Here is a 14,267-nt window from a genome sequence, read left to right as displayed (position 1 = left end):
TTCCTGTTATTTATAAACTACTACAAAATAAAGCACTACAAAAGAAATGAAAATTCAAGTTTATGCAAGTAAGACCTGGATTAATAGGCATGTGAAATGTGAAGGGATAAGTGGGAGAAAGAATAAGAGTCAAAAGAGTATTAGGTGAGAATGTCATTGAAGTACCATATTTGAATTTAGGTTAATCTCATAATGAAACTCCCTAGAATTTACAATAATAAATAAACTAAAATGAAAAAAAGACATAGAAGTAAATATTTTAACAAGACAGTTCCTGATAGCAAAAATATGAAATGGAGAGCATATGAATTCTGAACACTTCATATACTCCTTAGTGTCAGTCCAAATACATTTGAATAAAGGCAACCATTTTGTTTTATTCATACCAATAATTTTATGATTCCTTTAATTGCAATTATAATGACCTGATGCTTATGAGACATTGAATTTTAACATATATTTTACCAATAAACTTTCTAGGCAAGAGGTAGAGCAAGTGAGCTTCGAGTTTTCTATGCTTTTGTAAATAATTTTACATTTGAGTTTAAGAACCGAACTCATTATTATCTCCAAGGAAAAACAATTGTATAGTCATCTGAATCTCTAGAAAATTGTACTTTAAACATAAGAAACACATACATACTTTTGATATCCTACATAGAAATATTGACATATTAAGCAGGTAGGTGATATTGAATCCTTTTAATCTTCAGAGCTATTTTCAACATTTTTATAACATTTACTGTGTGAGAATTAATTGTAGCTCTTTCTATGATTTTTTGCCATTTTCTTCTATTCAGTGAGTAAAGCTCATAAATTCATATTGTAATATTAAATAGACAACAAATATTATTAGCAAAATATTATATGCCTATTGCTCTTAGTAAATCATAAATGAATACAACTGTTATTCCTTAATATTTTCTTATGTTCATAATTAATAATCCAAATTGTTTATGCTGTGCAAATGACCAATTTATTAGAGCTGAAGGAAAAGAAGTGGAAATTTTACTTCAACTGAATGGAAAGCATAAAATCTAAATAATTTATTTTAGATTTTCATATGTCATAATTGAATGATGTTTTGAAAATCCAATTTACTAAGTTTTATCAAGACATCTAATAGTTCTACATATCAGAGGCATTGGTCCCACTATGCTCATAACTGGAAAAACGAACGTTACAACTTTGGCAGGGCTGGTTGGGGGGAAGGGGACGGAGGGGGAGATGGGAAGGGATGGGAAGGGGAAACAAAGGAGGAGGCAAAAATGCTTCATAAGAAATGCACTCATTACCTTACTCATGTAATTGTAACCCCTCTGTGTGTTATTTTCACAATAAAAAAGAATAAAGGCATTTAAACTTCTTTATATTATTGAAATTCTTTCTTTGTATTCTCACATTCCTGAAAGGAATGAGACTAAATTTTCATAAAATTATAAAGAAATGTTCAAGTTGTTAACTTCTTCAAAGCTAGAAACACTGTAAACTTTCTGTAATGAACCTCAAACTGTTTCTCAACTTTGTCCTTCATTCCAATTCATACAGTAACATTACATTGTTGTTCTATGCATCACTTAAATCTTCTTTCTGGGCTTATTCTCTTAAACTATCAACACATGTCTTATTTTTCTGCCTCCAGTCTTGAAATTCTCCAACACAAACTTCACATTCTTTCTCGAAAGTTCGATCTAAAACTTAAAATACATGACTAGATAGTTGCACTATTAAAAAAATCATTGATAATGTTTATGCAAGAACTAAAATTCAAATCTCTCAATATTGTGTAAATGAGACCACACTAAATGCAGAACTAACCTTTTCAAGTCAAACATTACCATTTTCTTCTTATGTTATTTTTTGTCAGGAATTTCTTTTTTTTAATTTTTATTTTTTTATTGTGAAAATACTGTACAGAGGAGTTACAATTACATGGGCAAGATAATGAGTACATTTCTTATCAAGCATTGTAGCCTCCTCCTTTGTTTCCCCTTCCCATCCCTTAGTTTCTGTTAGTTCAAATACTAACAATATCATAAAGTAAAATGAAATTGAATAAACATACTTTACTAAATAATGTAAAGATAGATTCCTGTACATATATGGAAAATTTCTTCTTTCACTTTGTCTCTCTCCTGTCTTGCTTGATCCTTCTCTCCTTATTTCTCTCAAACATAACACAAGTAGATACTGCACACACATACACACACACACACACACACACACACACACACACACACACACACACACACACACACACACACACATACACACAGAAACAGTGCATTTGATCCAAGAAGAAATTTATACTCAAATCATCCTTCAGATGTAAGGAGCAATTGTGAGTACAACATGAAACTTTTCCTTCAGATACTTATAAAACAATTAGTGTGCTTTTATACATGCTCAACAAATGATCATTTATGTGAAGGCAATCTATTAAAATCAATTTTACTAAAATTATTATAAATTCGGGGACACAAGCTGTAAATTTTTTTACAAAAAAGAAAAGAATGTATTGACAGCATCACTTAAATACAAAGAAATTTGATACGATCAATTTTACTAATTTTTTTTAAAAATGGAAAACACACACTGTAATTGTTTAAACATTTTACAAAGGGAGAGAATACCCATTTAAATTAAAGGACCTATTTTAGGAGAGATCTTAAGGTATCACTACAATTATTATTATTTTTTTAATTAGTATACATTTGTGACATGAGAGGTTTTCATTTTGATATATCCATACATGCACCTCTTCAACCATTTTCCCATTCCCATCCTTTACTTTTACTTTTTCCTTTTGTCAAACAGAATTTGATGGATTTCCTTACATTATCTTTGTGTTTGAGTGTGTATGTAAAATTTTCTGATTGTTTTTATCCCTCAGTAGTTCCTCATGTTGTTTCCACATCAACTTGTCACTTCCTAAACATTCCCTCTTTTGTCATCATATCCTATTATCATTACTATCATATTATCATCATTTTAAAGCTATTCTCCATAAATGAGCAAGAGCATATGATATTTGGCTGTGGGAGCTTGGCCTATATCAAATAACATGATGATCTTTAGTTACATCTATTGTCTTGCAAATGATTTAATGTCATTTTTCTTTATATCTGATTCATTTATTGTGTGTTTATTCCAGTTTTGTTCACAATAACCATACTAGAATTATCAAAGATGCCCAATAATAAAGGTAGACACATATAATTATATACATAATATAACATGTAACATAAATACATAACCTAAGCTATATATTATGCATAATTGTATACATATAATTTACTGTTCTATATATGTAAAATATTAATTTAGCATAAGACGTTTTTGTCAGAGCATTCTTATTGAAGAAACAACTTCCTTTGCAAGCACAAGACCCAGAGTTTAATCCCCCAAAAGTCAAATTTAGGATTTTAACCACAAAAAATGGATATAAAAAGTTATTTAAATCTGTACTTAGATTTAAATAATGAAAATGGAGTTTGAGGGTTACAAATGGATGAATTCAGACTTGGCAATATGGTCAGTCAATGCTATGCAGTAAAAATAAAGAAGGATTATTATAATTGCTTGGCATAAACCCTGAGGAACATGGCTTTAACACTAGGTTAGAGAAATAATGCTGTGTAAACATCATAGGAGGGTGAAGTTAATGATGTGTTTGTTTACAAGCCTTGGCAGTAGTAGGTGTGGGAAAATCAGTAAATTCAACATCACCTACAAGTAACTCACATGACACCTGGGTTGCATTTAGGGCAAAAGTTACAGGGTTGTAAATAGCACATTAAATCTTGAAACAGTAGAAATTTAAAAGAGAGGGAAAGCACTGGAAAACTGGGTGGGGGGAGGAAATATGACCATAGAAATCCTTAAATACAAAACTGTTGAATCATGGGCATATATCTTAGAACTGCACAAAAATTGTCACATACTTATTGGTTTCTTCTACTAGATTGTGTTTTCCCCCATTATATCAAATATTTTGTTCATTTGCTTTATTATTTTTCCCTCTGTACTAGAATATAAGCATAATGAATGCAGAACTAATGTGTGTGTGTGTGTGTGTGTGTGTGTGTGTGTGTGTGTGTGTGTGTGTGTGTGTGTGTGTGTTTGTGCTAGTACTGAGGCTTGAAATCATGGGCTGTACATACATTGTACCATAGCTTTTCACCCAAGACAATATACAACTCCACTTTCCACTTTTTATTTGTTAATTGGAGATGAATCTTTAAGGATGTTCTTGTCCAATTTGCCTTTGAACTCTGACTTTGAGATGTCAGCTTCCTGAGCATGTAGGTTTACAAGTGTCAACGACCTGCCCCAAACAGATATACACTTTCTAAGCCACAAGTAGCCAGCTTCAGAAAACTTTTCTATTCACTAAATATGCTCAATGTACAAATCAGTGAAGAATTAGTACCTGGTAAATACTTTTAATTCCATGTATTTTTGCTGAATAAAGGAACAAATCAATACGTAAGTGAGAATTTATAAATCTGTTTATGAATATCTGACACACAGTTGGAAATTAGTGGGCATTTTCCATTTGTTCATAATAAATAAATTTAATCCAGATGCTATATTAAACGCATTTACATTTTATTGAATCCTAGTTCCAAGTTCCAAGGATATATAAGAAGAAGATATTTAAAAGGGGTTTTTTTTTTGAACAGCCAAAAAAATTGCTTAATATGGTAATCTACTATTAGCTAGTTCTGAAGAAAGATCAACCAAATTAAGTTGATGTTTTGTGAATTTTTGCAAAAAGTATTGCTGTTGCCTCATTGATAATTACAAACATGATTGTAACAAAGGGTTTTCTGTAATTAGAAGTTAAATTCTCTACTAAAAATTTAAAATTCCTGTATTTACCATAGAAATTTTAGGTAAGAAGAGTTTTGAAAATAGATTTACAAAAATGAATATAATATTAGGGATAACTACATTTATTCATATTTTGGAAATTTGGGGAATTCATATTCAGTTTTTAACTTTTTATCATGCAATTATATAAAATGTTTTATCTAGTAAATACCATCATCTCAATATCTCCTATAGCTTCTTGGAATATTGTTAAATTCTTTTTTTATTGTGAAAATACCATACAGAAGGGTTACAATTACATGGGCAAGGTAATGAGTACATTTCTTATCAAGCATTGTTGCTTCCTCCTTTGTTTCCCCTTCCCATCCCTTCCCATCTCCTCCCTTCCCCACTTCCCACTTCCCACCCCCCTTGTCAAATTCTTAATACAAAGAATTCTCCACTACTTGGTAATCTTTAGGTGTAATTTGTAATCTTTAGCTTGGATCTAGTTTGGAAATATAATTAAAAAGTAACCATACACATGTATACACAGATGCCTTGTTGAAAATAAACATTTATCTTACATGCATAACTAAAAGTGCAATCATTTAGTATTTGGAATGCTTTGTGCAGATTTACAACTTCTGTACTGACATATAAAAAAGTAATGGTTAGAAGTCCAGAGGGAAATGGCAGAAGTGAAGCTGAAGGCAAAACAAGCACTCATGTAGAAACCAGTTTTAGTGTTCCAGTGAAAAGTCTAAGGCTAGAGAATCACACCAAATGTGCCATCATACTACAGAGAGTTTGGACAGAGAGGAAAAATTCAGGCAGCTTGGTTAAGGAGACAGATTCGAGCACTCACCAATGTCTGGGGCAGCGGCATTGGTGGCTATTTCCAAGACTGCCATATCAGCAAAGAGAGCCTGGGACAAAGGCACCAGAGGCAGTGTGTGAGCTGATTCTATTCACCACCACCAAGAACTGACAAAGAGTGTAAATCTTTATCTTGCTGACCACAGAGAGCAGCAGACCATGAATGGCCCAGAAATCAAGGGAAAGGCATGAGTACCCCACAAGACATCCTCACTCATTCTCATGAAACAGTCTTGGGAAGGTAGCCCCTCCCCTACCCACAGAGAACAACTCCATCTTTGATACTGACAAAGACCAGGCAAGACCAGCTAACACATAGCTCACGACTTGGAAGAAGACAACAGGAGCCATTCAAAAGGTCAAAGGATCCTGACCTGCTGGGCTCAGCTCCACCCTAGGGGAAAGTTGCCCTTGCCAGGGAGAGGAAGACCACACAGGCAGGAATGACTTTCTGCACTGGGTAAACAGAGCCAGAGTTTGCCCTACCCCACTTCAGAATGAACAGCAGACCCAGCTGCAGGAGGGTAAAAGAAAAATATTTGGAAACTCAATACACATAAATCCTGAGAATGACACCTGGCTGGGCTGTGTGAGTGTTTCAGGAGCTATCCTTTCAGAGAAAAGCTACTGGTTGTTGACAGTCCTCAACCCTACCCACAACCTATCCCAATCACAGAAACTTCAAGCTGGAGAAAACAGCTATCTCTCTCTTTTTTGACACTCAAAGCAGATTGCCCACCCACTGAACTAACCTAGGAGGAGGGTCATAAAGTCCATGGAAGGTACAGCTTTGTTCTGCCTGCTCAAACATTAAAAAAAAAAACAGTCAAGCCACAGGCAAAACAAACACCACAAGCAAACCAGACTCCATCAACAGACTGGTTATGGACACAGGGGAGACATAAGAATTCCCCCCCCCCAAAAAAAAATTAAAGAACTGTTTTTTTTCTACCTAATTAAAAAAAATTAAAGATTTTTTTCCTTTTTTGCATCATTTTTATTGCAGTTTTTAAAATTCTCTTTTTACTATTTTCTCTTTTGGTCCTTTTTATTTTTGTCTTTTTCTGCTTTACTTAATTGCTGTTCTGTTCATCCCCAGATATATATTCATCTTCAAATATTATACCTTATCCTGAATCATGAGTATACTTTATTCAGATATTGATTTCTCAATTTGAACCACCAATGGGTCATGGAAGAGATTAGAAAGGAAATTCAAATGTTCATGATATCAAAAAAAAAGAACACACAAGGTACCAGCTCCTCTGTGACAAAGCAAAGGCAGTTTTCAGAGGCAAATTTATAGCTCTGAGTTCCTACATCAACAAATTAAAGAGTTATGAAATTAACAATTTAACGAGGCACCTGAATCTCCTTGAAAAAGAGTAATAAGCCTAAGCCCAATCCAGTAGGCAGAAACAAATAATTAAAATTTAATCAGAATTAAATGAATTAGAGTCCAAGACAATAATAGAAAGACTCAACAAAACAGTTGGTTCTTTGAAAAAGTTAACAAAATTGACAGACCCTTAGCAAATCTTATCAAAAAAGAAGAGAACATATAAAATAAACAAAATCAGAGATGAGAATGGAAACAACCAAGATTCAGAACATTACTTCTCAAAACTTCATGCTCATAAGTTTGAGAATAGGGAAGAAATGGACAAATTTCTAACAAATATTGACATGTCAAAAATAAATCAAGATAATTTAAACTCACTGAACAGACCCATATGCAGCATCGAAATAGAAACAGCAATAATAGACTTCCCACACAAGAAAAGCTCAGGTCCATATGGATTTACAGCTGAATTCTACAAGGCTCCAAATGAAGAACTGACACCAATACTCCTTCAAGTCTTCAATGAAATTGAAAGTGAAAGTTCACTACAAAACTCTTTGTATAAAGCCATCATAACCATTATCCCAAAATCACAGGGACTCATCATAAAAGAGATCTATAGACCCATTGCACTCATCATATAAAGAGAACTATAGACCCATTTCTTTGATGAACATCAATGGGAAACTTCTAGACAAAATTTTGTCCAATCGAATTCAACAAGTCATCAAAAAATCAACATGATTAAGCAAGATTATTTTCAGGGATGCAAAGCTGGTTCAAAATATGTAAATCAATATAACTCATCACGTCGAAAAGAGCAAAGATAAAAACCACATGATTATCTTAGTAGACACAGAAAAAGCACTTGACAAGATTCAACACCATTTTATGATGAAAGCTCTGGAAAAACTAGGAATCCAGGGAACATCCCTCAATATAACAAAGGCTGTGTATGACAAATCTACAGGAAGCATTATAATTAATGGTGAAAAGCTAAAGCGATTTCCTCTAAATTCAGGAAAGAGACAAAGATGTCCACTCTCAAGTTCTCTTCAATTTACTATTAGAATGCCTTAGCAGAGAAATAAGACAAAATGCAAACATAAAGGGGATCCAAATAGGAAAGATGAAGTAAAACTCTCCTGCTATGCAGATGACATGATCTTATATTTAAACAATCCCATGGACTCAACTCTCAAGTTACTCGAGCTGATCTGAAATTTTGGCCATGTAGCAGAGTATAAAATTAATCTTCAAAAACCAATGGCTTTGTTGAATGCCAATAATGGGAAGAGCACAGTTGAAATCAGGAAAGCAACTCCTTTTGTAATAGCCCCACAAAAACTAAAATACCAAGGAGTTAACCTAACAAGAAGTGAAAGACTTCTATGGTGAAAGCTTTAAAATCTGGAAAAGGAAATTAAGGCAGAATTAGGGAAGTGGAAAAACCTCCCATGCTCCTGGATTGGGAGGATTAACATCCTGAAAATAACAATACTGCCCGAAGCTATCTACAAATTCAATGCGATAGCTATCAATATCGCAACCTCATTCTTGAATAAAATAGAAGAAGCAACCCCAAAATTCATATGGAACAATAAAAGACCCTGAATAGTAAAAACAATCCTTAACAGAAAGAACAGTGCTGGAGGAATATTAATACCAAATTTCAAACTGTACTACAAAGCTATAGGAATAAAAACAGCTTTGTACTGGCACAAGAACATACCTAAGGACCAATGGAATGAAACCACAGACCTATAGACATCTAATCTTTGATAAGGGAGCTAAAAAAATAAAATGGAAGAAAGAGAGCCTCTTCAGTAAATGGTGCAGAAAAATTGGCTAAACACATGTAGAAAACTAAAGCTAGGTCCTTATATATCACCCTGCACCAGAATCAACTCCAAATGGATCAAAAACTTAGAAGTAAAAAGCAGACACCCTGAAAACTTTATTGGAAGAAATAGGATAAACTTTAGGGCTCCTTGGTACAGGCCTAAATTTTCTTAATAGAGACCCAGAAAACAACAAATTAAAGAAAGTTTGGACAAATGTGATTGAACAAACTGCAGAGCTTCTGCATAGCAAAAGACATAGCTAGCAAGATCAATAGAAAGCCCATGGATTGGGAGAAGATTTTCACTAGCCATACATCAGACAAGGACCTCATATGCAAAATATACTTAGAACTCAAAAAATTAACTCTCCAACAGCAAATTCTCAAAGAAAAATTCACCTGATTAATCAGTGGGGTAAAGACTTAAAGAGAGACTTTTCTGAAGAGAAAATCAGAATGGCAAATACACACATGAAGACACTCTCAACTTCTCTGGCCAAATAAATGCAAATCAAAACATCATTGAGATTCCACCATACCTCAGAATGCCTATAATCAAGAAATCTAATATCAATTGATGCTGCAAAGGATGTGGCCAAAAGGGGACCATACTGCATTGTTGATAAGAATGTAAACTTGTTCAACCACTTTGGAAAGCATTATAGAGGTTCCTCAAAAGAGGAACATAGAGCTCCCCTATGACCCTGCAATCCCACTTTTGGGCATTTACCCAAACGATCACAAACAAGACCATACTAAAGCTAACAGCACAATTATGTTTATCACAGTATTATTTACCATAGCTAAATTATGGAACCAACCAGATGCCCTTAGTAGATGGAGAAAAGTTGATACATATAAAATGGAATTCTATGCCTCCATCAGAGAGAATGAAACTGCCCCATTTTTTAGGAAATGGAAACACTTGGAAAAAATCATATTAAGTAAAGTAAGCCAGACCCAAAGAATTACAGGTTCCATGGCTTCCCTTATTTTCAGTAACTAGTGTATGTCCAGGAGAAGTAGAAAAGTTCAACAGTTATGTATATATGACCATTTAAGATGATGCTAAGGAAATGAACCCCAAGATAGGGAGACAAGAAGATTCATCTTTCTTGTTGTTGTTTTTTATGTACTTACAATGTACTATGTGACTTTCTGTTTTTTCCCCCATCGTATAACCCATTTTCACTGTATTTGATTCTGGTGCACAGAATATTTTATATACATTTTTTCTAATTTGGGGAGGGAAAGAGAAATAACAAAATCCTGAAATAAGGATACAGGTTGAGCCAATGTAACTTACAATCAGATGTACAAGACACTATGTTGAAACTGAACTTTACATCTTTGGGAGATGGAGGGAGGAGTTGGGGAAGTCGGGAGGGAAGGGACAACTGGGGGAAAACAAAAGAGTTGTGAACAATGTTGGATAGGAAATGTACTCATTAACGTCATTCATGTACCTGTAACCCCTGTGCAGTATCTTTACAATAAAAATATATTTATTTAAAAAAGCAAGCTATTTTATATCTTTCATAACAATGAGATGGAATCTTGAGCATAATAAAAATAATTTGTAAAATACGAACAGATGACGTCAAAGTCAATGCAAAGTTTTTTTCTCTACAATCAGGAAGAAGAGAAGTATTTATTACCGAAGGTTTTATTACTTCTCAAAAGCATCACTGAAGTTCTGTGGAATTCACTTAAGTAAAGAAAACAAATAAAAAGCAATGAAATTGTAATATGAAATAAGTCCACACAAAGGCTTTAGCTAATATGGCATTATAAGAATATTTGGCTACATTTCTTCCTAGAGAAAATTCAGCTATGTACACTAGAACATCCTTTTGAAAAACAAAACATCTGAAATGAAAGCATGTATATACACAATATATATATATATACACATATATGAACACATGTAAATATTAGCATATATTTTCTGTAGAAGTTGCCTAAAAATGAAGGCATATGCATTTTCTAAAGGAAACTGTACAAAATTCAAATTAAAAGTGTAAGGAAAGTATGGGTGCCTGTAATTCATGCCTGTAATAGTATCTACTCAAGAGACTGAGATCTGAAGATCATGGTTTGAAGCCAGTCTGGGAAAGACAGTCCAATTTACCACCAGGAAACTGGAAGTGGAACTATGGCACAAAATGGTATAGAGCTAGCCTTGAGCAAAGGAGGTCAGGGATAGCAACCAGGCCCTGAAGACAATCCCCACGACTGACCCTCCCCCCAAAAAAGTATAAGAAAAATATTTTCAATATTTTTTCAGGCAGGAAGAAAATTTTATTTACCAAACTGTTTGCTCCCACAATTCAAGGTGGACACTAAGTGGCTGAAAGCAGGGTCAGGCTGAGGTCTGACCTGGTTTTAAGTATGGAAGGGGAGAGGAGAAGGTGTGGCCAGGTGAGGAAAGGTGTGGCCACACTGGATGTGGATATGACCTCAGGGCCAGGGACCCTCCCCCAAGTCCGATGGGAAGTATGAAGTCCAGGATGTGACCTCCAGGTGTGCCAGTTACAGGTACTTGGCAGAGACTTAGCCAATACGAGGGAGGAGCCTGCCTGCATTTTCCCAGGTGAACTTTACATTGCATCCTTTTGATAATTAGGAAACAGGGCACAGATTTTCTCTGGCTACTTCCTGCTGGGAAGGGGGCGTCAACATTTGGGGGAAAACGTGGAGATGTGGTCCCCTCCATTAGAAGGCAGCAGGTAGCAGCTATCCCTTGATGGTAGTCCTAGGATAAAGTCTGGAAGAAGTTTCATGAGGCAGGGGCTGGGTGAAAACATTATTAGAGAGCACACAAAAGGCAACAAAGGCAAGAATGTAAGTTCCAGTCCAGTTAGAAGCTAGACAGGTATGGACATTAGATGGGCAAGCTTATTTCTATTGACCTCTTGGCTCTGGTTAATTTTGAAAAGGCAGGCACAAAGTGGATGATGTGACATCATCTCCTTTTACTCTTCTCCCTAGTCCCTTTTTTCCCAGACTGGCTGAGTTCCAGGGGTTTTGGTGCTTGTTCCTGGGATAGCTTGTCTCAGCATTCACAGTTTTTGAACTCAAGGCCTGGGTACTGTCCCTGAGCACTTCTGCTCAAGGCTAGTGCTCTACCACTTTGAGTTAGTGCCACTTCCAGCATCTGGCTAGTTAATTAGAGATAATAATCTCTTGAGCCATGCCTCCAGCTTGGCTCCTTGTAGGTTAGTTGAGAGATGGAGTGTCAGTGATTTTTTTTGCCTGGGCTGGCTTTGAACTTCAATCTTCGGATATAACCAGTCTTTGGCACAAACCCCTATTCATTTCCAATTAAAGCAACAAGGAAATTATGAGCAGAGCTTACCTGTAACTGGATAAGAATTGACCAACACATGTCACAGTTATTTCTCTGTGGGTCTGGGTAGATACTGCACGGAGGAAAATCTGTAACAAAACTAAGTGGACATGATAAGAGTTTTATCTTACATTAAGAACAAATTAAATTAAATGATCTCCATTCCAGAGAGAGAGAAAGAGAAACAGAGAGAGAGAGAGAGAGAGAAAGAGAGAGAGAGAGAGAGAGAGAGAGAGAGAGAGAGAGAGAGAGAGACAGAGACAGAGACAGAGACAGAGACAGAGGGAGAGAGACAGAGAGAGACAGAGAGAGAGCTTAAAAGAGCAAACCTAGAATGGCTAGCCTTTGAGAGGAAACCTAGAGGGGGATGGCCCTGGGACCCAACCTGTGATGTACTCATGCCAGCAAAAGTCAAAAGGTTGGAGAATACTAAGAAGAAAGCAAAGAAGAGCCTGAAAGTAAACAGAATTCTGACCATTACCATTGCAGTGGCAAAACTGTTTCTCTCTGAATATTTTGACCAGGTCTCATTGCAAATGCAAGAGGCATTCCAACTGAGTGTCCTGGCTTGGGGGTGATTTGCAGCATGCCATTAAAAAATATGTGAGGCAGTCAGTCTGAAGGAAAGCTTACTGGATGGAAGCAGTATCCCACATCCTCCAGTGTCCCTAGACAGAAATTACCAAACCCCCCAAGCCAAGCATCCTCAGCTCTGGAGGTGACCGGCCTCTCAGCTAAAGGCCCGCAAGCTCTTTGGTGTGGTGCCATGTCTAGAAAACCAGAGAACCTGAAGAGTAGTTCACTCACCAGAATGGAGAAGCGGTGTCACATGGATGTGGAGGCCAACAATGGTATTGGTGAAAAGCCTAGTGGCATCTCGCAGCAGCTCAGTTTGCCAAAAACAAGGCCATCAGAACTGGGGATATTCCTGAGAGAAAAAGCAGAAAAGGAGAAAGAAAAAAAAGGAGAGGAATCCCACCTATCCTGCCTTTAAACCTTGCCAAGTTCACAGGGCACCATTTATGTTAGGTATTTAAGTATGTAGGTTTAAGTAGGTAGCTGGTAAAGAGAACACCACATGCTTTCAGGCAGGAAGAGAAGTTTGTTTTACCATACTGCTTTCCCCCGCCATGGAAGGTAGAGATCTCATGGTCAAAGGAAGTGGTGTTTTAAACTTATAGTTATCAATTCCATGCTATAACTATTTCAATGTTTATCAAAACTGTTTTTAATTAGGAAAAGGATAGACTTTCAGAGTAAATGTGGTATAACAAGTAAATATCCATGTGTTGAATGAAAATTAGACTCTTACCTCATGCCATATACAAAAGTAACTCAAAATACATCAAAAACCTAAAGCTATAAATCTTTCAGACAGAAACACATGGGTAAATTTCATGATATGAGATTTTGCAGTGGATTTTTATATACTATTGCAAATACTTGAGCAATAGAAGGAAAACAATAAATAAGGTTCAATCAAAATTAATACCTCATATTTTCAAAAAGTGGTATCAATTTACAGGATGAGATAATAATTGAAAAATATATATTTTTTCTTTTTTTATTGTGAAAATACCGTACAAAGGAGTTACAATTACATGGGCAAGGTAAATAGGGAAAATATATTTTGAACATGATCTTTATCTAAAATACTTGATGTATCTTTTTTTTTTTTTTTTTTGCTGGTTGTAGGGCCTGAACTCTGGGCCTAGGCACTGTCTCTCAGCTCTTCAGCTCAAGGCTACCGCTGTACCAATTGAGCCACAGCACCACTTCCTACTTTTTCTGCTTATGTGGTGCTGAGGAATCGAACCCAGGGCCTCATGCACAAACGGCAAGCATTCTACCACCGAGCCATCTTCCCAGCCCACTTGATGTATCTTATAACTCAATAAAACTCAAACAGCACAATAATTTGTAAGGATATTGATAAAAATTCTATGGAGGTAGTTGTGATTATCTATCATATTAAAACAAATAACTCTTATACTTTAAATGGCTTAATTTCATGTTATCTAAATTATATCTTAACAAAG

This window comes from Dipodomys merriami, unplaced genomic scaffold, assembly GCF_024711535.1.
Source record: "Dipodomys merriami isolate MVZ:Mamm:240054 unplaced genomic scaffold, mDipMer1.0.p SCAF_3, whole genome shotgun sequence".
Lineage (NCBI taxonomy): Eukaryota > Metazoa > Chordata > Mammalia > Rodentia > Heteromyidae > Dipodomys > Dipodomys merriami.
This window is presented reverse-complemented; position numbering follows the sequence as displayed.